Here is a 27,781-nt window from a genome sequence, read left to right as displayed (position 1 = left end):
AATTCTTCTAAGCTTTTTACTGTACATTGGAGCACAGGTGATTAACAAGGTGGTGAGTTTCAGGTGCCCAGCAGCGTGACTCGGCCATACACATACGTGTATCCCTTCTCCCCCCAACTCCCTCCCATCCAGGCTGCCACCTAACACATAATTTAACATAATAAACCACTACTGTAATAAAAGAAACATTTTGGTCTGAATACACGGAGCCCCGATTTGTTCTTAGCCTCTGGGTAATGGTCTTTGCTGATAAATAGTTCTTTTTTCCCTAGATACAAAAAAGGACCAGAGAAAAAGTCTTATTTTCTTCAGAATTTTGTGATTTCTTGAAAAGACTACCATTTCTATAATTTCCTTTATTGAAACAATTTCAGGAGATGGCACTGGAGAAATCCTTGCAGGCTACAAATAACGTGACATTAGAAGACTACTAGGAGTTTTAAATCTTCCTAAGCTGACACCACCCTTATGGCAGAAACTGAAGAGGAACTAAAAAGCCTCTTGATGAAAGTGAAAGTGAAAAAGTTGGCTTAAAGCTCAACATTCAGAAAACGAAGATCATGGTATCTGGTACCATCATGTCATGGGAAATAGATGGGGAAACAGTAGAAACAGTGTCAGACTTTATTTTTTTGGGCTCCAAAATCACTGCAGATGGTGACTGCAGCCATGAAATTAAAAGATGCTTACTCCTTAGAAGAAAAGTTATGACCAACCTAGACAGCATATTCAAAAGCAGAGACATTACTTTGCCAACTAAGGTCCGTCTAGTCAAGGCTATGGTTTTTCCAGTGGTCATGTATGGATGTGAGAGTTGGACTGTGAAGAAAGCTGAGCACGGAAGAATTGATGCTTTTGAACTGTGGGTGTTGGAGAAGACTCTTGAGAGTCCCTTGGACTGCAAGGAGATCCAACCAGTCCATTCTGAAGGAGATGCGCCCTGGGATTTCTTTGGAAGGACCGATGCTAAAGCTGAAACTCCAGTACTTTGGCCACCTCATGAGAAGAACTGACTCATTGGAGAAGACTCTGATGCTGGGAGGGATTGGGGGCAGGAGGAGAAGGGGACGACAGAGGATGAGATGGCTGGATGGCATCACTGACTTGATGGACGTGAGTCTGAGTGAACTCCGAGAGTTGGTGATGGACAGGGAGGCCTGGCATGCTGCGATTCATGGGGTCGCAAAGAGAGGTGAAGATAAAAACGGTGAAGGTGAAGATAAACTTAGGGAAGTTAAATGACACATCCAAATTCACACAGCAACTATATTTCCTCTTATGTATGATATCGGGGATTTTAACATCAACCTTCCATTTTAATTACTTCCTGTATGGGGTAAAAATTGATGTTAAATGTTCACAATTTTTTGTTGTTGCTTGCTTGTTTTAATACCAACAGGTATTAATTCTCCTTGATCCATACAATTATATACCGTTTTTTTTTTTTTTTTTTTTGCATTGGTAACAAGGTCACAAACCTCATTTGAAGTCTAATGAATCGCTTTTGATCATTTGTAATTAGGCAGAGCATCATGGTGACAACAATGTTACCATTTACTTCTCCATCCACCAGGAAGCAGGTTTCTTTTGACACCAATTAAAAAATACATTCAAATTTCAGAAAGTTAAAACAGAAGTATGTTTCAAGATTGAAGGAAAAAATGTAGGTAATGAAAAAACATCTGGCCAGAGCCTGTTTCTTAACTTTCTATTCCACTGGATCACCTCTTTTGACTGTTAACTACGTGTGACTCTTTTAATTGAAAGCCTTAGTTTCAAATCTAACACTACAGACAACACACGCTATCTCTAAAGAAAAACAATATAATTATCCAAATTTCATTTGTCAGAATATATTATACACACCAGGAAATTTCAGATATTATTAACTTCCCTGGTGGTTCAGACGGTAAAGCGTCTACCTACAATGCGGGAGACCCGGCTTCAATCCCTGGGTCGGGAAGATCTTCTGGAGAAGGGAATGGGTATTAGGACCTCAGAAAAAGTCCAAGAACTTAAGGAGGGAGAGGTGTTAATAATTAGTGTCAAAAAACTACAAGACAGACGAGTGACCACTTTAACATCACACACAGTTGTAATGATCAAGTTAGGATGCTTATCAGATAGATTCATAGTCTGAAGGTGAATTAAACGTAGTTGGAGTCAGCACGAGAATGGTAACTACCTCGTATATAATAAAGATGTGCTGCCCTGGTGAAGGTTTGACAGTAAAATGGCTAAGACAGCTACCGGGGCTTCCAAGCAAATGAGTGCCATTCATGTATTATTTCATTCATTCATGTTCACTGTTTGAGGCTCTGGGGATAGAGAGGTGAATGAGACCGTTACAGTTCTGCCTTCACAGAGTTAACATCCTAGAGAGGATGCAGACGCAAAACAAACGATAAGCATTCTTCCTGCTATTTCCTTTACCTTATTTCCTGTAACCTGAATGCACTAACAACCATGCCAGCTATGTAGCTCTAATCAAGGAAGAAGAGTTACGTGCTTGATTTGGGCAAAAGGAAAGTGGAAAGAGAAGGGAGAATGCCCCCAAAATAATTAAAAGTAGTGAGCCGCTGGGAGGATTCTAAACACAGAGGAAGAGGGAGGGGTAGTTCATGCTGAAAGGGACAGTCAGAGATTCCCTCTGCCTAGGGTAGAGATGGCCCAGAAGGAAGGAAATGTGCTAGAAAAAGCGGTGTCAGGCACTGAAAATAGTAAAAAGTAAACCAAATCAATTGTGATCAATTAGTGGTTTTCCTCATTATGTCCCCTTGCTTGGTTCTTATCAAAATGATTTTCATTTATTTGGAAATCTTCCTGGCTTCATTTTGAACATGGCATGCCAGCCAAGCAAACAATTAACACTGCTAACTGACAAAGAGTTGAGTGCTTTTAGACCTTTACACTTTGTTATTAATTTTTATTGGAGTATAGTTGCTTTACAATGTTGTGTTAGTCTCTACTGTACAGCGACATGAGTCAGCTATCCTTACACATCTATCCCGTCGTCTGGATTTCCTTCCCAAATAGGTCGCCACTGAGCACAGAGCAGAGTTTCCTGTGCTACACGGAAGGCTCTCAGTAGTTATTTTATACATGGGGCGGTTTAGTCACCAAGTGTGACTGACTCTTGCAACCCCATGGACTGTAGCCTGCCAGGCTCCTCTGTCCATGGGATTTCCAACTCAAGAATGCTGGAGTGGGTTGCCACTTCCGTCTTCAGGGGTCTTTGTGACCCAGGCATCAAACCTGCGTCTCCTGCGTTGTAGGATTGATTCCTGACTGGATTTTTGACATTGGATTCTTGACTGCTGAGCCACCAGAGAAGTAGAAGCCCCCATTCTACACACAGCAGCGTATACACATCCATCCCAATCTCCCAATCTATCTTACTGTCCCTTCCCCACTGTGGATCCATACGTTGTTCTCTACATCTGTGTCTCTACTTCTGCTTTGCAAATAAGATCATTTGCACCATTTTTCTAGATTCCACATATAAGCAATATTATACAGTATTTTTTTTTTCTCTTCTGACTTACTGTACTGTGTGGGAGTTTCTAGGGCCATCTACCATCTATGTCTCTGAATAGTACAATTTTGTTCCTTCCTATTACACCTATACACTTTTGAAGGATGATGTGAAGGACAGTGAATTATAAGCATGGAGGCGTAGGAGACTCAGATGAAGTGGAACTCTTATGGGTAACAGAAATTCCTGAATGTAACTCTGATACAAGGTGGACATACACGGGATGGGTGGACACAGATACAGCTCAAGAATATTAACACTCTATAGCAGTATTCATTCTTATTCAAACAGATATGTTTTACTTGATAAGAAATTGATTTTGCATTAAAAGTATAAAGTACAAAGGAGAGAAAGCATAGTGTAATGGAAAGCGATTGGTGTTTGAAGTCAGACCAGCTGTGAGTTCTATGTTTTGGCAGCTATTATTATCTGACCTTGAACAAATCATCTAACTAACCTCTCCAAGTCTCCATATTTTACTGGACATAACAATGAATACCCAACAGCATGCTTGTAAAGATGAACTCTGTGTCTGAAACTAGTTTCTATTTTTGTTTTCAATTTGAAAATTACATCCTCAATATTGTAAAGCAACCCTGTGGTCAGGTTGTTGGTAAATTTTCACAACCATCATATCTTTCTTTACTCTAAAGTCAGAGGCAGAGTGGAGCAGCGGAAGGCAGGGTCAGGATCCAAGAGTTAGGATCCAAAACTCATGGCCACTAATACCTAACTGCTACATGGTTATGTAAACTATAGAACCTCTCCTGGTCCTTGTTTTGTTTTGTTTGCATAAAATTTGATTCCCTCTCATTTAAAAAAAAGCAATGACTCTAAGTCTGGATTCACAAAGCTGGTCAAGTTTTAAGAGTTTCACTAATATGGAGGTACATTAAGTCAATTATTCTGAGTGAGCAGACAGATGTTATTTTGGTTCTCAATGCAAGATTTTGAACATGTCACCTTTTGAAATGACAACACATTCAAGTATTTGGCAAAGTAATAAATTTCATAATGTTTTGTGTCCCTGCTGTGAACATATTTTCTTTCTTCTTGTTCAAATAAACCTAACTATTGCCTCTTAGTCAACTGGATTTGTAAATGTAAAAAGCTGAAAGCTTCATCCCAGTTATAGGGAAGTGATGGATGGCAAAAGTAGGAGAAGGAAAGGATACAGAATGAACTGTAGGCAAGCCCTTTTATTTCCACGGCAAATCCTTTCCTCTAACCTGGATACTTGCCTTTGCAGTATGGTATCATACATACGAGCTAAGTAAATACCCTACAGAATACATGTAGGATATCATAAAATAGAGTAATAAAGTACAATGTTTTGTGTCTATTGTCTCCAATTATTCAACTTGTCTCTCACTCTACAACATTGTAAAGTTTAAAAATAAAATAAAAATTAAAAAAAAAAAGAAGTCAAAACAAACAAAAAAATATTTTTAAATGAAAAAGGAGAGTGGGTTGGCCCATATCCAACCCTTTCTAATCCAAATGGGCTGTATATAACTTTCGACCAAAAACCAAAGCCAATCATTAGAGACATCAGAAGACATGCTCTTACTAAACACAAACATTTTCAGACGGTCCAAAACTTCCTCTTGGGGAATAACATTTGCCATAATTCAAAATACTTTAGTTAAGAAACAATAGATTATGTTAAGTTCAAGTTACATTATGGCACGGCAATTATGTTCCCTTCTCAGTACCTGCTAATTTACTATGAAAACAGGGCATGGAAGGCTGTCCCACCCACATTATTGTGCGTAAAGAAACCCTACCTGTTCCAAAAAGGTTATAGTTGGTTCAGATAACTGAAGACAAAGCAGAAGTAATTACCTGGTTGACATGGTGAAAGCAGAAAGGGAAAATAGTGAGCCCTGATCAGAATTACAAACTTGAGGCTAGAGCATTCTTTCTGTGATCCATGTGTGTGTGGTCTGGATTAAGACTGGAAATTGCAATTATGTCTTACTCAAAATGCACGTTAAAACGGGAAGGGTCCATGAATAAATAATACAGAATTATTTCAACTTCATTTCCCACCTTTATGTATAAAATATTCCTAGCTGCTGGTTCTTGATAGTTAGAACTTCATAAGAGACTCTCTTCTGAGTCATTTTCCTAGACAATAAGTAAAACAATCCTTCGCTTTGTTATAAGCCACTTTGCAAGAAAAATTCTTTTCTGAACACAGAAGGACAACCCTGACTCAAATCTATTAGAGAAATGACAGGAAAAGATGAAATACTGGATCAGGGCTTTCCTGTTTAAGACTTTGCACTATCCAGTTGAGAAAACAAACCATGTGTTGAAATTTTTTTTTTTTAAAGTTCCTTGAAATTGTGCAATTTGCAGAGATGTGGCTGGATCTAGAGACTGTTATACAAGTGAAGTAAGTCATAAAGACAAAAACAAATCTCGTATAATATCGCTTATATGTGGAATCAAGAAAAATGATACAGAGGAACCTACTTGGAAAGCAGAAATAGAGACACAGATGTACAGAACAGATGTATTTATACCAAGAGGGGAAGGCAGGGTGGGATGGGCTGGGAGGCTGGGACTGACATACATGTACTACTATGTACAAAATAGATCACTAATGAGAACCCACTGCACAGCACAGGGAGCTCTACTCAGTGCTCTGTGGTGACCTGAATGGGAGAGAAATCCACAAGGGATACACATATACATATAGCGGATTCACTTCGCTATACATATACAGCAGAAGCTAACACAACATTGCAAAGCAACTCTACTCCAATAAAAATGAATAAAATCTGTTTTGAAAATGAAAAAAAAGAAGTGCCTACTGGGGCAGGAATGTTCATAGTCCTTTAAGAGGCATTAAAAGGAATAAGAAATGATTAAAAAATAAGTGAATGCATTTAAAATATTTTTATATTATTCATTCAATTAGAAAGAAGTGACTGTTATGCCTTTAATTATAGCCTAATTTCATGTTTCCGACCCCCCATTTGCTACCCAACCTGCTAGACTTGGCAGCAGCGTTTCTCTCGCTGCTGGAGTCTGTAGCCTTCTGCAGCCAACCTGTGGTGACAGTTATCTCTTAATTAAAACTCTCCATGCAAATATAGCGGTATTAAAAAGGGCCGTGGCAAAAGCACATACAAAGCATGGTAATTTATAACCAGACAATCCTTTTCATCTAATGTTTTAATACCGACGACAACTACTCAAGTCAGTGGGAAACTTTCCCCAAGGAAAAGTCTGCAAAGCCTCTCCTTTACACATATATTAAAGGGTAAGCCTGTAGAGATCTTTCTATCGGCATGTCACTTCTCTGAAGAAGGATGGTGACTTGTGTTTCCCCGCAAGAGATAACACTTTGAAATATGTGAAACATTCTACACAGGGCGTGATCCTTCTTTTCATAACTGATGATGACCCACTTAACCTTGAATTGTGAAATATATTTTTGAAGTTTTAGATACTTCAAGTGCTAATGAACTGTCATTACTTTTTTGATGCAAATCTGAAATAAAAAATGAAAGCCACCTTTAACAGGCCCCTCTCCAGTTATTATTTATGTAGAGAAGAAGTACATCACTTTGACATATATTTGAACTTGGGAGATTTTCTATTATTCCCAAGAAAGCTAAGAGAAAAAAAAATTCTATAAAGCTGTAACAGCAAGGGAATTCACCTGGTTATCAATTACCATTAGAAAAAATAATTAGAACTATGGCCCAGGAGAGAAGGCAAGAGCTGATGTATGAATTCATGGTACAATAATTATTTTTCTTTTAAGCCATTTTGTTACAAAATAATAAATCACGTACTCTCTAGAAGATATAAGCCTTTACACTAACTTGTTCAAAACTGATTCATAAAGAAAGAAATTCACTCCTAGGGAAAAAACAGTGTTTATTTTTGAAATGCCAACATCTGTTGGGCAATAAAAAGCAGCAGCAAACTCTCCTACCGGCTCATATATTGAGCAGGAATAATTTAATGCGTAACTTTTTCATGTTTGCTTTTTGAAAAAGCTAGGATGTGAAATAAGTGACTCTCAGCTAAATTCAGAAATGAATGCTCAAACTTAGCAGTATATATTCTGGAATTAAAACAACATGAAATGTTTCCATTTAAGGGGAAAATATCCCAAATACACACCTCTGGTATTATTCACATACCAAAGAACTGTATCTGCCTGTGGTGAAAATACCCTGCTGGTCCACAGGCTGGATTTACTACTACGACTGACTGTCTTCTTAATTTCATTTTCAGGTTGTTTGCTGCCAGACTATGGAAATACAATTGATTTTTGTATATTGGTCTTGTGTCTTGCTCAATTCTTATTCTAGAAATTTTTTTTAAGATATTCCTTAAGATTTTCTATACACAGATCATATACTCTGCTAAGTTTTAATTTCTTTCCTTCTTGTGTGTCTATCATTTCTTTTTCTTGTGCACTTCATTTAAAAAGAACCCTCTCTAAAGCAGTTTATTTCAGTTCAGTTCAGTCGTATCTGACTCTTTGTGACCCCATGCACTGCAGCACGCCAGGCTTCCCTGTCCATCACCAACTCCAGGAGCTTACTCAAACCCATGTCCATCGAGTTGGTGATGCCATCCAACCATCTCATCCTCTGTCATCCCCTTCTCCCCCCGCCTTCGATCTTCCCCAGTTTATTTACTCAATTCTATATACACCTAGTAATAGCTGCTACCATTAGTAGCTGAAAACAACTGCACCCACCATCCTCTACCGATCTGTATCTCTTGAATATGCTCAGTTGCTCAGTTGTGTCCAACTCTGCGACCCCATGGATTATAGCCCACCAGGCTCCTCTGTCCAGGGGATTTCCCAGGCAAGGATACTGGAATGGGTTGCCATTTCCTCCTCCACGGGATCTTCCCGACCCAGGGAGTGAACCTGCATCTCCTGTGGCTCCTGCATGTCAGGCAGATTATTCTTTATCACTAGTGCTACCTGGGAAATCCATACCTCTTGAATATATTCTAGAAAAAAAAATTTACCACCAACCCTGTAAACATTTTGGTAACTACTTAGAAATTACAAAAACAAACAAACAAAAAACTTCCATAATAATGTAAAATTTCAGGCCTTGCTGAGTTTTCTTTCTGTGTTTAATACTTTCTGTAATACAATACTGAGTCATCTTTTTTTTCTGTAAAGATTTTTCAGGAGAGGTATTGCGGTATGTGTAGAAGAATGTAGGTTTTAGAGGATGATTTGGAGCCAGAAAGACATGGGGTCAGCTCATTCACTTAACAAATGTGACATCTCAGGCAAACACTTTATTTCTCTTGCCCTCTAACTGTTTCTTGATATCATGGAATAAACAGCGGAGGGAAAGAAAAAATTATGGCTTAAAAATAATAGAAAGGAAGTACATAAAAAAACAAACAATGGTAATTTCTGGGTAGTGGAATGGAATTTTTTTCTTCTTTCTTATCTTTCAACTTCTCCTCCATCCAAAGACACATGTGAGCCTCATATATAATTTTAATGTTTTAGTAATCACATTTAAAAAGGGAAAAAGAAACAGGTTGAATGTACTTAACAATACAGTTAATTTAGTATAATGTAGTCATGAAAATAAAAGACGTTTACTCCTTGGAAGGAAAGTTATGAGCAACCTAGATAGCATATTCAAAAGCAGAGACATTACTTTGCCAACAAAGGTCCATCTAGTCAAGGCTATGGTTTTTCCAGTGGTCCTGTATGGATGTGAGAGTTGGACTGTGAAGAAAGCTGAGTGTTGAAGAATTGATGCTTTTGAACTGTGGTGTTGGAGAAGACTCTTGAGAGTCCCTTGAACTGCAAGGAGATCCAACCAGTCCATTCTAAAGGAGATCAGTCCTGGATGTTCATTGGAAGGACTGATGCTGAAGCTGAAACTCCAGTACTTTGGCCACCTCATGCGAAGAGTTGACTCATTGGAAAAGACCCTGATGCTGGGAGGGATTGGGGGCAGGAGGAGAAGGGGATGACAGAGGATGAGATGGATGGATGGCATCACCAACTCGATGGACATGAGTTTGGGTAAACTCCGGGAGTTGGTGATGGACAGGGAGGCCTGGTGTGCTGCGATTCATGGGGTCGCAAAGAGTAGGACACGACCGAGCGACTGAACTGATCCAAAAAATATCATATCATCATGGAATCTATATATAAATCATAGATTTTATGTTTTTTTTTTTTTTGGCACTACAGCTTTAGAATCCACTGTTTATTCACAGTGCAGTTTATCTCAGTTCAGCCCAGCCACACTGCAAGTGGTCTGCTAACAAACATGATGCATGGGCACCACACTGGGCAGGGAGTGCTTCTCTGAATAGGTATGGGATGCCCGTGCAGTCTTTGATTTTCCTGTGTTCCTATATTAGTTTTCTGTTGCTGAGTAATAATTTTCCAGTTAATCTAAGCTGTTTACAACAACAAATTTATTATGTCACAGTTTCTATGGATCAGGAAGGTCCGGGCTCATGTTAACTGGGTTCTCTGCTCAGGATCTCATCAGGTTGAAATCTAGGTGTCAACCAAGCAGCTGTTTTCATCAGGAGCTCAATCGAGGTGTCTATTCCAACTCATCTAGGTTGGTGGCATGACTTAGTTCCCTGCAGTTACAGGCCCCAGGTGAACTTTCCTGGTGGCTCAGTCAATAAAGAGTCCGCCCGCAATGCAGAAGACCTGGGTTCAATCCCCGGGTTGGGAGGATCCCCTGGAGAAATGGCAACCCACTCCAGTATTCTTGCCTATGAAATTCCATGGACAGAAGAGCCTGGTGGGCTACAGTCCCTGGGGTTGCAAAGAGTCAGACACGAATGAGTGACTAAGCACAGCACAATACACCATACACAATGGTGGTATAGTCACTAAGTTGTATCTGATTCTTGCGACCCTATGGACTCAAGCCCACCAGGCTCCTTTGTCCATGGGATTTCTAAATTAGGAACCTTAGCTACATCTGCAAAATCCCTTTTGATCTTCAAAATTCCCATCCCTTGGTGTACACGCACAAGCTCTGTATCAACTCCTCCCGAGTGTGCATGAGATCTGTGATTAGACTGGATTAGCATTCCTGTGATATCCTACATTATAAGGAAATTTCCAGATTGCAAAGAGCGGGAGACGAATGAGCAACCGAGGATACACACACAGAATAGCATCATGTTAATTTTTGCGTCCACAAGCTTTACTTCTTGAGTCAACAACAATCACCATTTTGGTCCTGCATGACCACAGTGAGCCTCTGAATTGGAGACTAACGCAGTGTGCGAGAGTGATCACTACAGAACTGCTTTTTACAACTGTGTGTGGAATCACAAATTTTTTTTTTTAATGAGGACAAATTTATTTAGCAGCTTCTAGTGAAAACTTTTTAACCAATATTAGATTGGACTTTTACTGGAACACAGAAAAGATCACAAACTCACAGAATTGTAAACCAGTAGTAATTTACCATTTCTTCTAGGTGAATCATCCAAAATATGTATTAATAACATGCGTTTCAGAAAACGGACCTAATCTCCATTAAACCTCATTCCTAGGCTTAACAAAGCTTATATGCATTAATTCTCTCCGAACCAATTTACATTTAACAAATTACATATACATTATTAATAAAATATATACATGTGTATATTTGTGTATGCATGTATATTCAAATACATATTAATTTAACCAGATTATTTTTCATCTTTCTTAATCTGGGGCCCTATTTATTAGATGATTCTTGCTATTAGTTTCTAGGCTGTCCATTTCCAAGTGAAAAAATTCAGTGGTTGTAATTTTAATTGTTCCTATAATTTTCCACTTATTGGTCACTTTCACCTATTTCCTCTTAACTCTTTAAATTCTCTTTTCAAAAAAAGTCAGCAAACATTGATTCGGTCTTTAACATGTATCCTTAGCAAACACAACAGCCTGTTTCAAGGAATTTGCTTGAATGCTTTTTCTACCCCTCCTAGTTCCTGTCATTTAGAAAGACAGATATTTACATCTTTTCTTCTTTAAAGAACTCTCTGAAAAATAAGTAGAATGTTCTTTGCTTCTCTTCATTTACCGTCCATTCATTTTCCCAGCCACTGCAGCCTACTCATCTACCTTCTTACCTACGCTTCATTTACCACCCATGACAGCTTCGATTATGAATCCAGTCTTGTTTGTTATTCTTCCTATTATTTGATATCATCAGTATCTGTGATTACTGCCCACCTGTAAAGTCTTCCCTTCTTGGTTTCTCAACATTGGTGATTCTACCACTTAGATTTACTATTCTTTCCCAGCAAAAGCTGACTCCCCTTCCTCGATCCACTTTAACATTTTTAAATGTGTGGCATTCTACAGAGTTATAATCTGGGAAATGTTGTTACTCTCCACCCTTGTCCTTAGAAAACGTCCCACAGCTTCAGCTAATATCAGTATATTTAAGATGTTAAAATCTTTTCAGTCTGTTTTTTTTATGGCCCAGACCAGTGTTTTCCAAAGGATGGCCTGTAACTCTGTAGCAGTTCATGAATTCAATTGAGTGGCCTACAACTCACATTTAAAAATGAAACACAATGGATGGCAGAGACAGAAACTCTCAGGGAGCATCACAAAAGAGAGGGGTATTGTTCTGTGAAATAAACTGTATTCATCTCAGCAGATGTAGAGAAGGGACTTGTGTGTGGGGGAGAGGAGTGAGACGAATGGAGGAAGTGGCATCAACATACGTACACTATCGTGTGTAAAGTGGACAGCTGGTGAGAAGCTGCTGTACGACACAGGGAGCCCAGTCTGGTGCTCTGTGATGACCAAGAGTGGTGGGATGGGGAGAAGGGAGGGAGGCCTAAGGGGGAGGGGACAGAGGTATAACTAATTCGTGCTATTGTATGGCAGACATCAATACAACATTGTAAAAATTAAAAGAACAAAATAATAAAAGAACAAATAAACTGTAACATTACAGAAAAGAAATTTTCTGTATAGGGCGTATAGGGTCAAATGTAAAATATATATGATACTGTGGGTCATGGTGATAAAAGATACAAAACCACTATTCAGGATACATCTTTATTACTGCCTCCTAGATATTTCTATGTGGATGTCCTTCAGTACCCTAAACCCTACCAAAAAAAAGGAGAGACATTATTTTACCAACAAAGGTTCGTTAGTCAAAGCTATGGTTTTTCCAGTAGTCATGTATGGATGTGAGAGTTGGACTTAAAGAAAGCTGAGTGCTGGAGAATTGATGCTTTTGAACTGTGGTGTTGGAGAAGACTCTTGAGAGAGTCCCTTGAACTGCAAAGAGATCCAACCAGTCAATCTTAAGGGAAATCAGTCCTGAATATTCATTGGAAGGACTGATACTGAAGCTCCAATACTTTGGCCACCTGATGCAGAGAGCTGATTCATTTGAAAAAACCCTGATGCTGGGAAAGATTGAAGGCAGGAGGAGAAGGGGACGATAGAGAATGAGATGGTTGGATGGCATCACCGACTTGATGGACATGAGTTTGAGTAAGCTCCAGAAGTTGGTGATGGACAGGGAGGCCTGGTATGCTGCAGTCCATGGGGTCACAAAAAGCTGGACATGACTGAGTGACTGAACTGAACTGGACTGAAACCCTACAAGCTCCAAACCAGAGGTGCTTCTTTCCCCTCAAAGCCTCTTCTAGTTTATCACTTTCCACAGCATCATTACGCTAGAGATCTGTCAGTAATCAGCTGCTCCCCGCGTCCGTTTATCCCCACATAATGTCACCATCAAAACCTGTAACTCTGCCCCACAAATAGTTCATCAGTACCGCCTTTCTAGATTCCACGACTATGCATTAATATATGATACTTCTATTTCTGACTTACTTCACTCTGTATGACTGACTTAAGGTTCATCCATATCACTGCAAACCTATTTGTGGGGCAGAAGTAGACACACGGACATGGAGAATGGACTTGTGGACACGGGGGCGAGGAGAGGGTGAGACGGAGAGAGGAACACTACCATGTGTAACACAGCTAGACAGCTAGTGGGAAGCTGCAGTGCAGCACAGGAGTCCGGCTCGGGGCTCTGTGATGATCTAGCTGGGTGAGACTGGGGGAGCAGGAGGCAGGCTCAAGAGGGAGAGGATATACACACACACACACACGTAGCTGATTCACCTGCTGTACATCAGAAACTAACACAACCTTGTAAAGCAATTATACTCCAATTAAAAATAAAGAACATTTTTTAAAAGCCCTGTCATTCTGACACCTAAACATCGCTCCATCTTTTTCTCTGTCCTCACTTTCACTGCTTTCATTTAGGTCCACAACTTCTTGTTCTAAAATACAGAATACTAACAGAAAAGCTGACTTATGGTAAGGCCAACAGATCCCAGTTCCCAGGAGGAGGGGGCGGCCGCACCATGCAGGGCCCTCTCCTCATCCCCCCAGGGAAGCATCGGGTGGGTCAGGAGGCGGGAGAGCTGTGAGTGAGGGCGTCTCCTGTGGGTTCTGCAGGAAGGAGGGGGCGAAGCAGGCAAACAGACTTCTGACTGTCTAGTTTGAATAACTGCGGTAGGCTCCTGGTACAGGGCTTGTCCCTAACTGTATGGGGTCTGGCCTGGGGGTGATTAGGGCTTGTGGATAATGACCCAGAGAGGCTCTGGATTGGTTGGTTTGCATCTGAAAGAACATCCTCCTGAAAGTGAAAGTGAAGTCGCTCAGTCGTGTCTGACTCTTTGCGACCCCATGGACTGTAGCCTACCATGCTCCTCCATCCATGAAATTTTCCAGGCAAGAGTACTGCAGTGGGTTGCCATTTCCTTCTCCAGAGGATCTTCCCAACCCAGGGATCGAACCTGGGCCTCCTGCATTGTAGTCAGATGCTTTACCATCTGAGCCACCAGGGAAGTCCTCCTGAGCCAGTTGTTTCTTATCTCCAGAAACTGGCCAGCCCTGGGAGGAGCCATCTCTCTGGGGTAAGCAAGGACCCGGATGTGAAAGCATCAGAAAAGAGAAAGACACGGTTAATCCACATTTGCCCGACCATCACCTGAACTGTTGCAGAAACTGTCTGACCCATCTCCCTATTACCACATTCTCCCATCACAAATCATCTTTCTAAAAACTAGATTCAATCACAGATCTATATAATAATGTGACATGATGCATACCCACCTGGTACCCACAGAATGAAGTACAAAGGTGCTTTTTGCCATTCAATAGCCTTAAATAGCTAGTCCCATACATTCTTTTCTAGACTCCTCTCCCATCTCACCATGTAAATCAATTGAAAAGGAAAAAAAGTTATTCTACGGTTCTATCACTAACGTAGCAAAAACGTTTTGCACTTCCTGTGCATGTTCCCTTCTAAGGCTTTCCTAAGTGGAAATTTCTTTTTTCAATAATTTTCATAAAGATATAGTTCCATTTCTGTTTCTGTTAGTTATCTAGCATAAACTTGCATGATATTAATGTGGTTTACGCTACCTTTTATTTATGTATGTACTTATTAATTTTGTATTAATTGTGGTATAATTGACATAATGTTAATGCTAGTTTCAAGGGCACAATGTAATGATTTGATGTTTACGTACATTGCAAAATGATCACTACCATTATTCCAGTTACATCCACCATCAAACATAGTCACAACTCTTTTTTCTCTCCGAACTACTTTCTAATACACAATACAGTACTATTAACTATAGTCACCAGGAGTTATTTACCTTTTAAAAGCAGGAAAACTGCACCACACTTTACCAAGTCACTCAATTACAGCTGGACACATAGACTATCTTCAAAGACTGAAATACGGCTTTTGCAACCCTATCCAATCTCATCTCTTCTTTTACTTGGATTATTCATAAATAATGCTGCATGTTAATACTGGGCCAACTAGAATAGATACATTTATGGCTTTTGACTCAAAGTGCTTTCTAAAAGGATATCATGTTCTCTTCCATCAGAAATTCATTCAATATATATTGACACACCCTACGTGCTACAACAGAGCTAATATAGACACACAGATAAACTGGACACTATTTCTGTCCTCGAGGACTGCACACTGTCAGTAAAGAAATGTGAGAGTAACCCTAAAGAGGTTGTATTGTTTCATTTTACCGACTAGGGAACTGGGGTTCATAGAAATTCAATTACTTGCCCAATTAATATTTATTTTTATTTGTTTGACTGTACCAGGTCTTAGTTGCAGCATGTGGGATCTAGTTCCCTGACCAGGGACTGAACCCAGGCCCCCTGCACTGGGAGCATGGAGCTGTAGCCACTCGACCCCCAGGGAAGTCCCCTACTTGCCCAGTTAAAAAGAGCAGTTCACTCACCAGGTGATAACCAACTATTACACCACTCCTAACATATTCATATTTTCAGAGCTTTTTCTTTTTATAAGGGTAACATTAATAACAATATCTGCTCTTTCACATTTGCAAGGTAATAATAAAATATTTTAGAAGCCCACTCCCCCAAATAACGCCATTATGGTTTAATCAAATATTTAAACATATCTGAGTGCTCTTAAAGGTGATATACTACCACACAACTGCACTCATCTCACACGCTAGTAAAGTAATGCTCAAAATTCTCCAAGCCAGGCTTCAGCAATACGTGAACCGTGAACTTTCAGATGTTCAAGCTGGTTTTAGGAAAGGCAGAGGAACCAGAGATCAAATTGCCAACATCTGCTGGATCATGGAAAAAGCAAGAGAGTTCCAGAAAATCATCTATTTCTGCTTTATTGACTATGCCAAAGCCTTTGACTTGTGTGGACCACAATGAACTGGAAAATTCTGAAAGAGATGGGAATCCCAGACCACCTGACCTGCCTCCTGAGAAACCTATATGCAGGTCAGGAAGCAACAGTTAGAACTGGACATGGAACAACAGACTGGTTCCAAATAGGAAAAGGAGTACATCAAGGCTGTATATTGTCACCCTGCTTATTTAACTTATATGCAGAGTACATCATGAGAAACGCTGGGCTGGAGGAGGCACAAGCTGGAATCAAGATTGCCAGGAGAAATATCAATAACTTCAGATATGCAGATGACACCACCCTTATGGCAGAAAGTGAAGAGGAACTCAAGAGCCTCTTGATGAAAGTGAAAGAGGAGAGTGAAAAAGTTGGCTTAAAGCTCAACATTCAGAAAACGAAGATCATGGCATCTGGTCCCATCACTTCATGGGAAATAGATGGGGAAACAGTGGAAACAGTGTCAGACTTTATTTTTATGGGCTCCAAAATCACTGCAAATGGTGATTGCAGCCATGAAATTAAAAGACGCTTACTCCTTGGAAGGAAATTTATGACCAACCTAGATAGCATATTCAAAAGCAGAGGCATTACTTTGCCAACAGAGGTCCGTCTAGTCAAGGCTATGGTTTTTCCAGTGGTCATGTATGGATGTGAGAGTTGGCCTGTGAAGAAAGCTGAGTGCGGAAGAATTGATGCTTTTGAACTGTGGTGTTGGAGAAGACTCGAGGGTCCCTTGGACTGCAAGGAGGTCCAATCAGTTCATCCTAAAGGACATCAGTCCTGGGTGTTCTTTGCAAGGAATGATGCTGAAGCTGAAATTCCAGTACTTTGGCTACCTCATGCAAAGAGTTGACTCATTGGAAAAGACCCTGATGCTGGGAGGGATTGGGGGCAGGAGGAGAAGGGGATGACAGAGGATGAGATGGCTGGATGGCATCACTGACTCGATGGACATGAGTTTGAGTGAACTCTGGGAGTTGGTGATGGACAGGGAGGCCTGGCGTGCTGCGATTCATGGGGTCACAAAGAGTCGGACATGACTGAGCGACTGAACTGAACTGAAAGGTGATATTCTGGTCATTTCCACCCAAATTAGTAAGGTAATGGGAGCTGCTGTAGTAAGATAAACTTGAAATATTAGTGCTGTCACATAATAAAAGCTTTTCTTTTTCGTTCTAGTATCAGCCCACTGCTGGTGCTCAGGGGGGTGTCTTCTGCATGATGTCTCAGACACCTGGACTCCTTCCTCCTTGCGATGATCCTTGAAGTCCTTTGCTTTTAGCAAGTAGATGGAGAGAGATCCTGCGGGAGGCACACTTGTGGCTGGTCTATCATCTCTGCTCACATTCCACTGTAGAGAGAGAACTACCCATGGGTTCATGCCTAGATGCAAGGGGGTGGAGGAGGGCTGGGAAATGTAGTCTTCTTCCCTGGAGGATGGAAAATAGGTTCTGATGCGCACACAGCCATCTCTCCGTACCTTCCTTTAACTATCCCTGGACATGTGAGTTCATGGATAAGTGCCTTTGGTGTAAATGGCTGACCCGTCTGGGTAGGAGTCATGTTTTGCCAGGCACTTGGGCTGGTTCCCTAATGCTATTTAGTCTCCTTTTCTAATAGTCTAGTTTCTCCCTCAATAATACTTAACTCTTAGATAATTGGGAGATTTAATGATATAATGCATGTAAAGCAGTTTCAAAGGACCTGACACTTGCTAACTGATCAATAAATATTAACTTTTTTCTACCCCAATATTTCAGCGGTCATATGTCATTGATTCCTAAGCTCATAATTTCCTTTTATCTCTTAAGGCTGGAGTTAAAAAAAAAACTCTAACAATTTAGAAACATATGTTACTGCTTCTGGTCCACACAGAGGTGCTGCGTTCTCAACAAGAATAAAAATTAAAGGAAGGAAAAAAGAAGAAAGAGGATAAAATGAGGCAGAGCACAGAGCTGAGGTAGACAGCTAAATAAAACTGCTAATTCTATACAGAAGTGCTCTTCAGAAACCTCCCCACAGGAAAGCTGAAGTGAAACGTATTCTCTACTCATTTTTTTAGTTGAAGCAGAAAAGTCAAGCCATTTTAATAGCTTGAGGATTCTCAATATAATTCTACAAAATGACCAATTGAATCATTGTTAACGGCTGCCATGATTTTATGAAAGGTAAGTTCTGCCAAGCATAGTTGGTATATTTCCTTACATCTAATTACACGATCAACATGTTTAGGACAGTGCTAAGCACAGTGGGTTGGTCTTAAAGCCTCAAAACACATCCTTTATATGAATGGATGGAATAGTTTCTATGTTTCTATAAAGCATGGTTTGGTCTAGGATTTTGTTTTATGTGGATGAGTACCTCGTAAGTTAGCCTATTGCTGTCAAGAGCACTGGTAAAGACACGAGACTCCCGGGTCAGAGGCAAAATACTTCACGGCTCAGCTCAGCAAGCAGCATGAGCATCGGTATATGTGCTGGTTCCCTCGGCTCCCAAGTCCCAGGGGCTCGGATGGATGCTGGGCACACAGTGGGTGAGCATCACCGTTGAGGAACACTGAGCTGCGGAAGCCACTGCTTTCAGTAACCCATGAGCAAGCCTGCTCCTGCTTGACATTTCATCCCTCAAGGTTTCTTGCCATAAACACAAGCCTGAGAAATGTTCTGGGTGAAGAACAGTCAGGACTAGGCAAGGCTGCTTAGCACCCGCGTAAGATAACCTCTCCCCACAAGGCTTTGGAGGAGGAAATGGCAACTCACTCCAGTATTTCTGCCTGGAAAATCTCATGGACAGAGAGGAGCCTGGTGGGTTGCAAAAGCATGAAGCTGCAAAAGAATCAGACACGACTTAGCCACTAAACAACAAGGGTTTACGATGGCTTACAAGAAGACAGACTATATAAGAAGATTAAAAAATGAGAAGAAATCATTTCAAAAGAGAAGGAGCAGAGTGAAGAGAATGCTGTAGGAAAGTTAGTATGCAGGAATGGATAACAAAGATTCTCCGCAACGACTAAAGATCAGCCCCAAGCTTCCTAGTGGTAAGAACAAATAGGGAAATGCCACTGACGGTAAGACACATTATCCATAAGTTAAATTAAATACAATAATTAAATGCTAAATGGATGCAAGGTGTGCGAGAGAACTTAAGAGGATAGGATTAGCAACGAGAGTTGGAATAATCAGAAAAGCAATCGGTCCTCGATTCTGATCTTTAAAGAATAAGGAGCATTTCAAAATTGAGGATTATGGCAAAATCTGATCATCTTTTAGGCAAGTGGGATGTGACATAACCATACTGGGAACAGGGTGAGCTGACTCAAAGGGGTTTGTCTTCAGAGTAAAGAAAATAAGGTTGGAGAGCAGGAGAGGAGCTGAATCAAGAAAATATTGGACTGACGGAATTGTTTAGTAATGATGGTGAAGAAGAGGCCACTTTGGAGATTTTCTGTGACAGTGAATGATAAAGCAATATTTAGTCTAGATTAATGTGAACTCTTTACTAGAAAACATTAAAAATAAGCCAATGAAAGAGACTGGACTTTGGAGATGGCAGTGACCTAGAGATTAAAAGATGGCTGGGAGACATAATTCCAGGAAAATTTAACAGGGTTTGGCAGAAACACAACCAAGACTTTACTGGCCTACTTGTGTTTTTGTATCAAATGTTTATGGTTTCTGATTCAGATGCAGAAATGATCTTAGATCTGAAGTACAGCCTATAGTTCTGTACCTACCTAAGTATTTCCCACCTCCTCATCGATTTAATTGTATTCTTCTTGTTTTTAGACACGGTATTCATTCAACAAAGACACTCAATTTTTCTGAGAGTAATTACTGAAAGGAATTATATATGTGAAAATAAAATTCTATATAGCATTCTCCTCAAGGTATCTTAGAAAAAGGGTATAATTATTTACAAGTGTGGTCTACGTCTTATCACCAGAGCATGAAATAATGTGCAAAAAGAAAGCTAATGAAGAAATATCCATGAAACAAAGCAAGTAGTACATAGTAGTCATTGTATTATTCTCTGAGACGAAACAGAAGCAGGCCTTGGACCTCCCACAAGAATCCATAACTATAAAGTACAAGCTCCCCGCAAAAGGTGGAAACATGGAAATGGAGTTTAACACATCTGAGAATATAGTGATGATTCCTTGAACTGAGTGCCTGGCTTGCTGTGAATCAAGGTAATTTTCATTAAATTCAGTGAGCAATACATTTGTACCGGACTGCAGGATGGATACCCACATGCTTCAATGGAACACAAAGGATCCCTGCTAGAATATCAGTCACTTTCATCCACGTGCATGAGAGTGCATATGTTAAATAACTGATAATTCTGTCCAATTTAGTCACATCACAATTTACATGCACATCAGAAGCCAACATTAGGGAATTAACAATAAATAATTATTGACTCTTACTTCACACTGCCGTTTTTTTTTTTCCCAAGCAAAAAGAAAATTTACTAGACGTTGATGTCTCATTATAGCTGGCATGTAATTTATTTCTCTGTTGGAGTTGAGTTTATCAACTGTTTCTGTCCATGCAGAGAAAATATTCCTACCTAAGAAACCAATACAAGAACACAGGTAGGAAGCTGGAGAGCTTAATTGAAAGTCTAAGTTAGGTTGTCACTTTGATTCCAAGAAGAAAGGAAATAATCCTGGTTCATCATTTCTTATTTACCTGCACAAAATTGGACGGCTGATTGTACACTGATTAGTACACAGTATATCAGAATATACTAATGTGCAATATATTAGAAGAAAAGGGTCTCATTCATTATTATTTCCTCTGTGATATCTTGAGCTTCCCAGGTGGCGCTAGTAGTAAATAATCTTGTCTGCCAACGCAGGAGACCAGGTTCAATCCCTGGGTTGGAAAGATCCCCTGGAGAAGGAAATGGCAACCCACTCCAGTCTTCTTGCCTGCAGAATCTCATGGACAGAGGAGCCTGCCAGTCTACAGTGCATGGGGTTGCAAAAGAGTCGACATGACTGAGCATCTGAGCTCACACACTCTGTGATATCTATAACTACAGTGATTAGCTATAGAGAAAGATTCAAAATTTCATGAAGTTCGAGTAATAATGATAGTGCTAATTTTTACAAAATATTCTTTCAGCAGTTGCTGACAGCATGTCAGAGTTCAGGCTAGCCAGGCTAGTCAGAGTTCTGACTAGCATATTTAGTGCTTAATTGCCAAACGAGATTTCTATCACCAAAATCACACTGAAGAAAACTCTTAGAGGAATTTTTTTCCCCAAAAAAATGCTATTTATTTACTGAAGTATAGCTGATTTACACAGTGTTGTGCCAATCTCTGCTGTGCAGCAAAGTGACTCAGTTATACACATATAGACATTTTTATTCATTTTTATTATTTTTTCTTGGCCACACTCAGAGCATGCAGAACTTCCCCAACCAGGAATCGAACTCATGCCCCCTGCAGTGGAAGCATGGAGTCTTAACTACCGGACCACTAGGGAAATCTTATATTCCTCTCTAAAATATTCTTTTCCATTATGGTTTATCGAGGAATTGCTATTTTAATGAAACCTACATACTAGTTTGAAAATCCCTAAATGAAAGAAACCATTCCTTGTAAATATCTGAAACCAAGGTCCATGGTTCCTACCCTACAAAATATTCATAACCTAGAAAATGCAAACTAGTCCTTCAAAGGACACCCACAATAACCACCTCAGTGATGGTGGCTGCCATTTATTGCACATTTACTGTGAGCTAGCCAAAGTCAGTATCATACATGTATCATCATCATGGTAACGCAGTGGGGTAGCCAGCATTCACTGCCATCTACCCACAGAAAACTCATACCTGGTGCAGTTAAATAATCTGTTCTAATGGCCCAGTCACTGAGTGACAGAATCAGGATTCTAGAGCCTGAATATTACCACTCTGTGGAAAGGAACCACCTGGTCTAGGACACAGGAAAGCACAAGTGTCTATGACCGATCTGGAATTTAAGACCCAAATTATATTCACAATTTAAGTATATGAAGCAAACCATGGACAACATATAAGAAGATAACATAAATATATTAATACTATAGCTTTATGCTTCCAAGAAAAATTCTCACCTTTCTATTTGCCATTATCAGCCAAAGAAAAAGACAATAACTATCCAGAAAATATTTAAACAAATAGGTTTGCAGGTACTATATTTCTGAGAAAATTTCACAGGTACTTGTTTAAATGTTTTGTAAAGAATCTCCTTCTCAAAACTGAAAATTTATTAACCTTTGTTTCCAAACTTCTCCCATAAAAAGAGTACCTATTGGTAATTCACTCTGTTCTTCTTATGGAAAAATATTCTCTTGTCACGCTTTGGTAGCTTTCTGGACAAGACTGAATTAAGAAAACCCACTGCTTACACACTGATTTATAGAAAAAGCTGATGCAACTACCTATGAAAGAATGACCTCTGAAAAATCAAACCAAAGAGTTGATTCTGTTCTGAAATATTTAAGTCCACAGTAACTGACTTTTAAAGATCCTTACTTGGCAATGAGTTTCTGGAACAGAGAAAAGGCCCAACTTCCAGGACTCTGAAGAAACAACAGCATGGCAAAGCGGACCAGCTCTCAGAGCTCTGAGGGTTGCTACCCAGATTAACTGCAATTTTTAGACATAATGATAGAAGGAAGAAAAGACAAAAGAAAACTTTTTAGCGTAAATTCTACAGTTCTTTACATTTTGAATGAGTCGGTTTTCCTTTATTTCATCTAATTTTAGTATGCTTTTTTTCTTAGTGGTAACCTAAAAACTTAATACGGATGGAGAATAGCTTTTCAATTTCAGATGTTGATTCCAGTGTGTCTCTTAGGACTGTGACCTACTTTCAAGCTCTACTTTTTGCAATATGCAACCTTCAAAAGGGGTTTTATGGAACCTGAATGTGACAGATAAAGATGTTCCATAGCATTTGCCTACAAAGATTAAACACACATAACCTTAACCAGCCCATAGTCTCTACTATCAGGATAATAACGGCCAGCCATCTTTAAGGGACAAAGAACCATCCAACTGACTGATTAAATACTGTCAAACACAGTTAAGGAAATCCAAAAATATGTCTTGGGGCTCTTCTGGGGAAGGTCTGGAATGAAGCTCCTAACTTACTTCCCTCCATACTTCCTAAAAACTGCAATCATTTTTTACTTTAATCTTTTATGTACAAAGGTATCAGTTCATTTAATAAAATCTACTTTGTAAACGCACTTGCAGTACCTGCACTTATGTTATGGTCCAACCAGAATTTAAAATATTTGAGACCAGAAATTTAGCTTTTGATTATTTTTCATTTTAATGTAGCATATAAGACAGAGATGTGCAGAACACACATACGCTCACACACACACAATCAGACAAACCTTATTAAATAATAAAGAAGGCAGAGAGGAAACAGCCTAACATTTTTAAGCACCCACCATGTGTCAAACCAGTCCTTAAATCTTTTGAATCTTTACATGCATTGTTTCTACTTGTTACTTTTTATCTCTGTTATTACTAAATCCATTCTACAGGTGGGGAAATTTAGCCTAAAGTGAAGACAAGATTATACTCCAGATTTTCTGACTCCCAAACATGCATTCTTTCAACCCCACCGTCTGACCTCTAAACACTGAAAGCGTTTCAGATGTACCAGGTACCTAAACGCAAAACAACTGAAGGCCTTAGAGGTGATCAACACAGTTTCAGGATCATATGCTTGTACTTCAGGCTGAAGTCAAGCAAATGCTATCAAGTGATGTGGTAAGAAAACTCAATCAGGAATTCTCCTTGTCTCTGTCCTCCAGAGGTCTCCAGCAGTTCCTGCCCCTTCCTAGACCAGAGAGCTATGCCATTATCATTAGCAATCATTTCAAGTCCCTTTCATTTGTAAAACCCTGGGCTTTTACAATGGGAGACATCATCTTTCCGGTTCATTTCATACTCAACGTGTACGTCTTCCGAGAGAAACGTGATGCTTTGGTTTAAGAAGAAACCCGAAAGCTGCCTTCTTCTGCCGTGTTAGGTAGGCATGTTTCAGTAAGCACGGGGTGACAGGCCAACAAAGGAATGATTTATGTAGAGTCAGAGATGATGTCATGAGGAACTGGAGTATAAAAATGAAGCACAAGAAGCAGTAAGAGGTACAGCCATAAGGTAAAGAGATTTTCTGGAAAAGGCTCACCTTATAATAATTTAGATATTTAAACAATTATTTTCCTTTCAAAGTAAATGCTCTGGAATGCTATCAGGGAGATATGAGATCTGCATCGTATGATTTTAGACGTGATATAGATTTTCATTTTTGCAGAATGGATTCTCTTTTTGGAAATAAACACACTATTTGGAGTTACAAAAATGCTACAGAACACAGGTGTTCATACTGAGTTAAACATCAACTCGTTAGAGATAAGAGGCTAGAAGATAATAGCAAGACTTAAAATACGGCCTTTAAGCTAACTCTAAAGGTAATGCTATGGGAGGAGTTGCAAAATGTTTTAACCTATATTGATGATATTGATGTAAGTTTATGGTTCCCGTGACAGTCAACAAATGAGTATTATGATGTTACCAAAACAGCTGAAAAAAGTTTCATCAATCTCACCTATGAGTAACAGGAAAAAGAACACCATCACAATATCACTATGCTAGACTGGAAAAGAATATACAACAGCACAAAACCCAAATATCTGTTGTACTCTGACCCAGGCTGGGGAGATTACAAGCAGCGAGGGCGGAACACAGTGCAGGAGCCATTCACTGAAACAGAGTCAGAAGCAACAGTGGGTAACGGATGGGGAGAAACTGCAGCCGACAGACGGGCTGGCCGTCAGCTGCGGGCGCTGGAGCTGCTTTTTGCATTTAGAAGGTTAGAAGGCATGCCAAAAATAGCAAACAGGTCCTCTGAATACAAATTCCAAATGTCATATGCACTGAGTATAAAAATGCTCACGATGAGACACAGGCCTCTTCATTCACACCTGTGCAAGAACAAATCTACTTTCAAGTAGGCTGACTATCCTATCGTGTTGTTATTTTTTTTGATGAAGAACAAATAAGATTAAAGCTGTTATTAAAGTCTGGCATCACCAACCAAAAACCAAACCAGACCTTGTCATAGTTATTTTGTTAAGCAATTTACTTACGATAGCATTTAGAGAGGACATCACTTTGTGTGACTTTCACTTAAAAAAATCCCCAAACTATCAAATAAATATGAATGCAGAGGGGACATGTTTAGGTATGTAAGGACTCAGAAAATTTGCTTTCCTGTCCTGAGCCTTAGGACTGTAAGAACCTGCTCTAGTGAAGGGAAAAAAAATAGAGCGCTGTACAGGAGAATAACTATAATTCTATTACAATCTATGGTCCCACAGTTAACAGTATATATTTGTATGTATGACTTGTATATGTATGAATGCATTTTAAAAAGTCATATAACTATATTGGAAGAATGGAGGAAAAAATAAGTAGACAAACTGCAAGAAAGATGGATCCTCACATTGTAAGACATCAGTAGATAACATCTAAAATTAAGAAAAAATGGTATATTCTTTAGTAACATGGACTTAACCACCAAAAAACACCTCAAAGCATCAAGAGTAGCTGCGTCCCCCGGGATTTTCCTGGTGGTCCAGTGGTTAAGACTCTGTACTTCCACTGTGGGGGCATAGGTTCAATCCCTGGTTGGGGAACTAAAACCCCACATGCCATGGGGTACAGGCAAAAAAAAAAAGAAAAGAAAAGAGTAGCTGCTTCTGGATATGGAAATGGGGTGGAGTGAGATGAGGGACTGCCATTATTCACGATGGCTCAATACTGTTGAATTTTTAACTATGTACCTAAATTAGTTAAAAAATAATTTATGAAAGAACAAATACTCTAATATACAACTCAATCCCTCTTGCAAAAGTCCCATTAATAATATTAATATTACCTACTGGATATTTATAAAGTTTGGGTAAATCACCCTGCTAATGTGCCTAAGGAACCACATAATTAGATAAACTGCAAAGATTAATTATATATGATGTTCAATAGCAATTCTTTACCTGTAGATGTAGTTTTAAATTCAATTTTTTTAAATTTCAGTATCACTGTCAAACTGAATTTTCTCTCCTCATTTTCCTTTTCCTTCAGTCTATTTATTGGCTGATTTAATGCTGATTATCAGCGTGGCTGTGCTAGGCATTTTACTAAGTGTAGCAGGTAACACCCTTGAACTAAATAAGTCTGTTACTTGGCTCTTGTTACCCAAGCAAGAGAAAATATTTGCTTGGCATAACTTTTTTGAGATGATAAGAATGGATTAAATCATTTTCTGGTCAGTGCCTCATGGCTTTCTCTTCACTTTTTTGCATATAAAACAGTGATGTTCATCATTCCAAACAAGTTAGAACAGTCAAGGAAATGAAAAGACAAAATGAATATATAAAATCTTTCCAACTCTCTCCACTCAGAAACATATATGACTATCATTTAGGGTATACTATTTCAGGCTTTTCTCATTCACATATACACTGTATATACATTAAAGAGCAACATATTCTTTGTGCTCTTCTATAAACTATTTTTTCCTCCCTAATACAGCATAAATTCTTTCAATAATCATTAGAGGTAATCTAGTTCTAAATCCAAATACTTTCGAAGGCTATGAGATGTTAAACTGTACTTTAAGCAATTCCCTGTTTTTGGCCATTGAGGGTTTTTTCTTTTTTGACACTGCAAACAAGGCTGATAAATCTTCTTACACACACACACATGCTTTTCTAAATTAATCACTTAGATTTCCAAATATAAATGTCTAAATCAAATGATATTTACTTTAAAACATTTTAATAAAAATTGCTAACTGTGCTCCTTAAACGTTCACCAGGAAACACTCCCACCAAAAGTGTGTGACACTGACATCAGTGAGCTTTTACAACTTTACCAACGGGAGACAGGAAACATGATATCGCGGTGCTGCTTTATTTCGACTTCACTGGCCATTAATAATGTGAATATTTTCTACAGTGCTCAGCTATCCATTTGTCACTTTGTATAAATTTCCCATTTTTCTATTGTCTCTTTAACAAATTGATTTGTAAAAGCTCTTTGCATGTTAAGATTATCAACCCTCTGTCATATTTATAAATCATTAACTCATTTATTTGCATCTTTCTATGCACTGGAGAAGGAAATGGCAACCCACTCCCGTGTTCTTGCCTGGAGAATCCCAGGGACGGGGAAGCCTGGTGGGCTGCCGTCTATGGGGTCGCACAGAGTTGGACACGACTGAAGCGACTTAGCAGCAGCAGCAGAGCTTCTTTTCACATTCAGTCTCTGGATGGGCAGTGGGTGACGAAAATTGAATGACTTCTTGTACACAAAGCTATTCTGAATAGTGTAAAGTTAGGTACTACTGACTGGTGCCTTTGATGATTAGCAAGTGAAACATACAACTGAGTATGGCTGTTATATTAACGGAAATCTGCTGAT

At 39.4% G+C, this 27,781-nt stretch overlaps 1 protein-coding gene and 1 long non-coding RNA gene across 9 annotated transcripts in view; both read right to left on the bottom strand.

Moving 5' to 3' along the window:
• Window positions 1-27,781, bottom strand: part of TENM3 (teneurin transmembrane protein 3) — a 2,742,616-nt gene that overhangs the window by 255,076 nt on the left and 2,459,759 nt on the right. The gene's annotated exons all lie outside the window — the stretch shown is intronic.
• The window catches only part of LOC139180213 (uncharacterized), a 56,867-nt gene continuing 52,211 nt past the window's right edge, over window positions 23,126-27,781 (bottom strand). The window contains exon 2 of the long non-coding RNA XR_011564528.1: window positions 23,126-27,781. This exon is cut by the window's right edge and continues 24,154 nt beyond it. This is a non-coding gene — a long non-coding RNA (uncharacterized lncRNA).

The sequence above is a fragment of the Bos indicus genome, chromosome 27 (genome assembly GCF_029378745.1).
Source record: "Bos indicus isolate NIAB-ARS_2022 breed Sahiwal x Tharparkar chromosome 27, NIAB-ARS_B.indTharparkar_mat_pri_1.0, whole genome shotgun sequence".
NCBI classification, from domain to species: domain Eukaryota; kingdom Metazoa; phylum Chordata; class Mammalia; order Artiodactyla; family Bovidae; genus Bos; species Bos indicus.
This window is presented reverse-complemented; position numbering and strand designations above follow the sequence as displayed.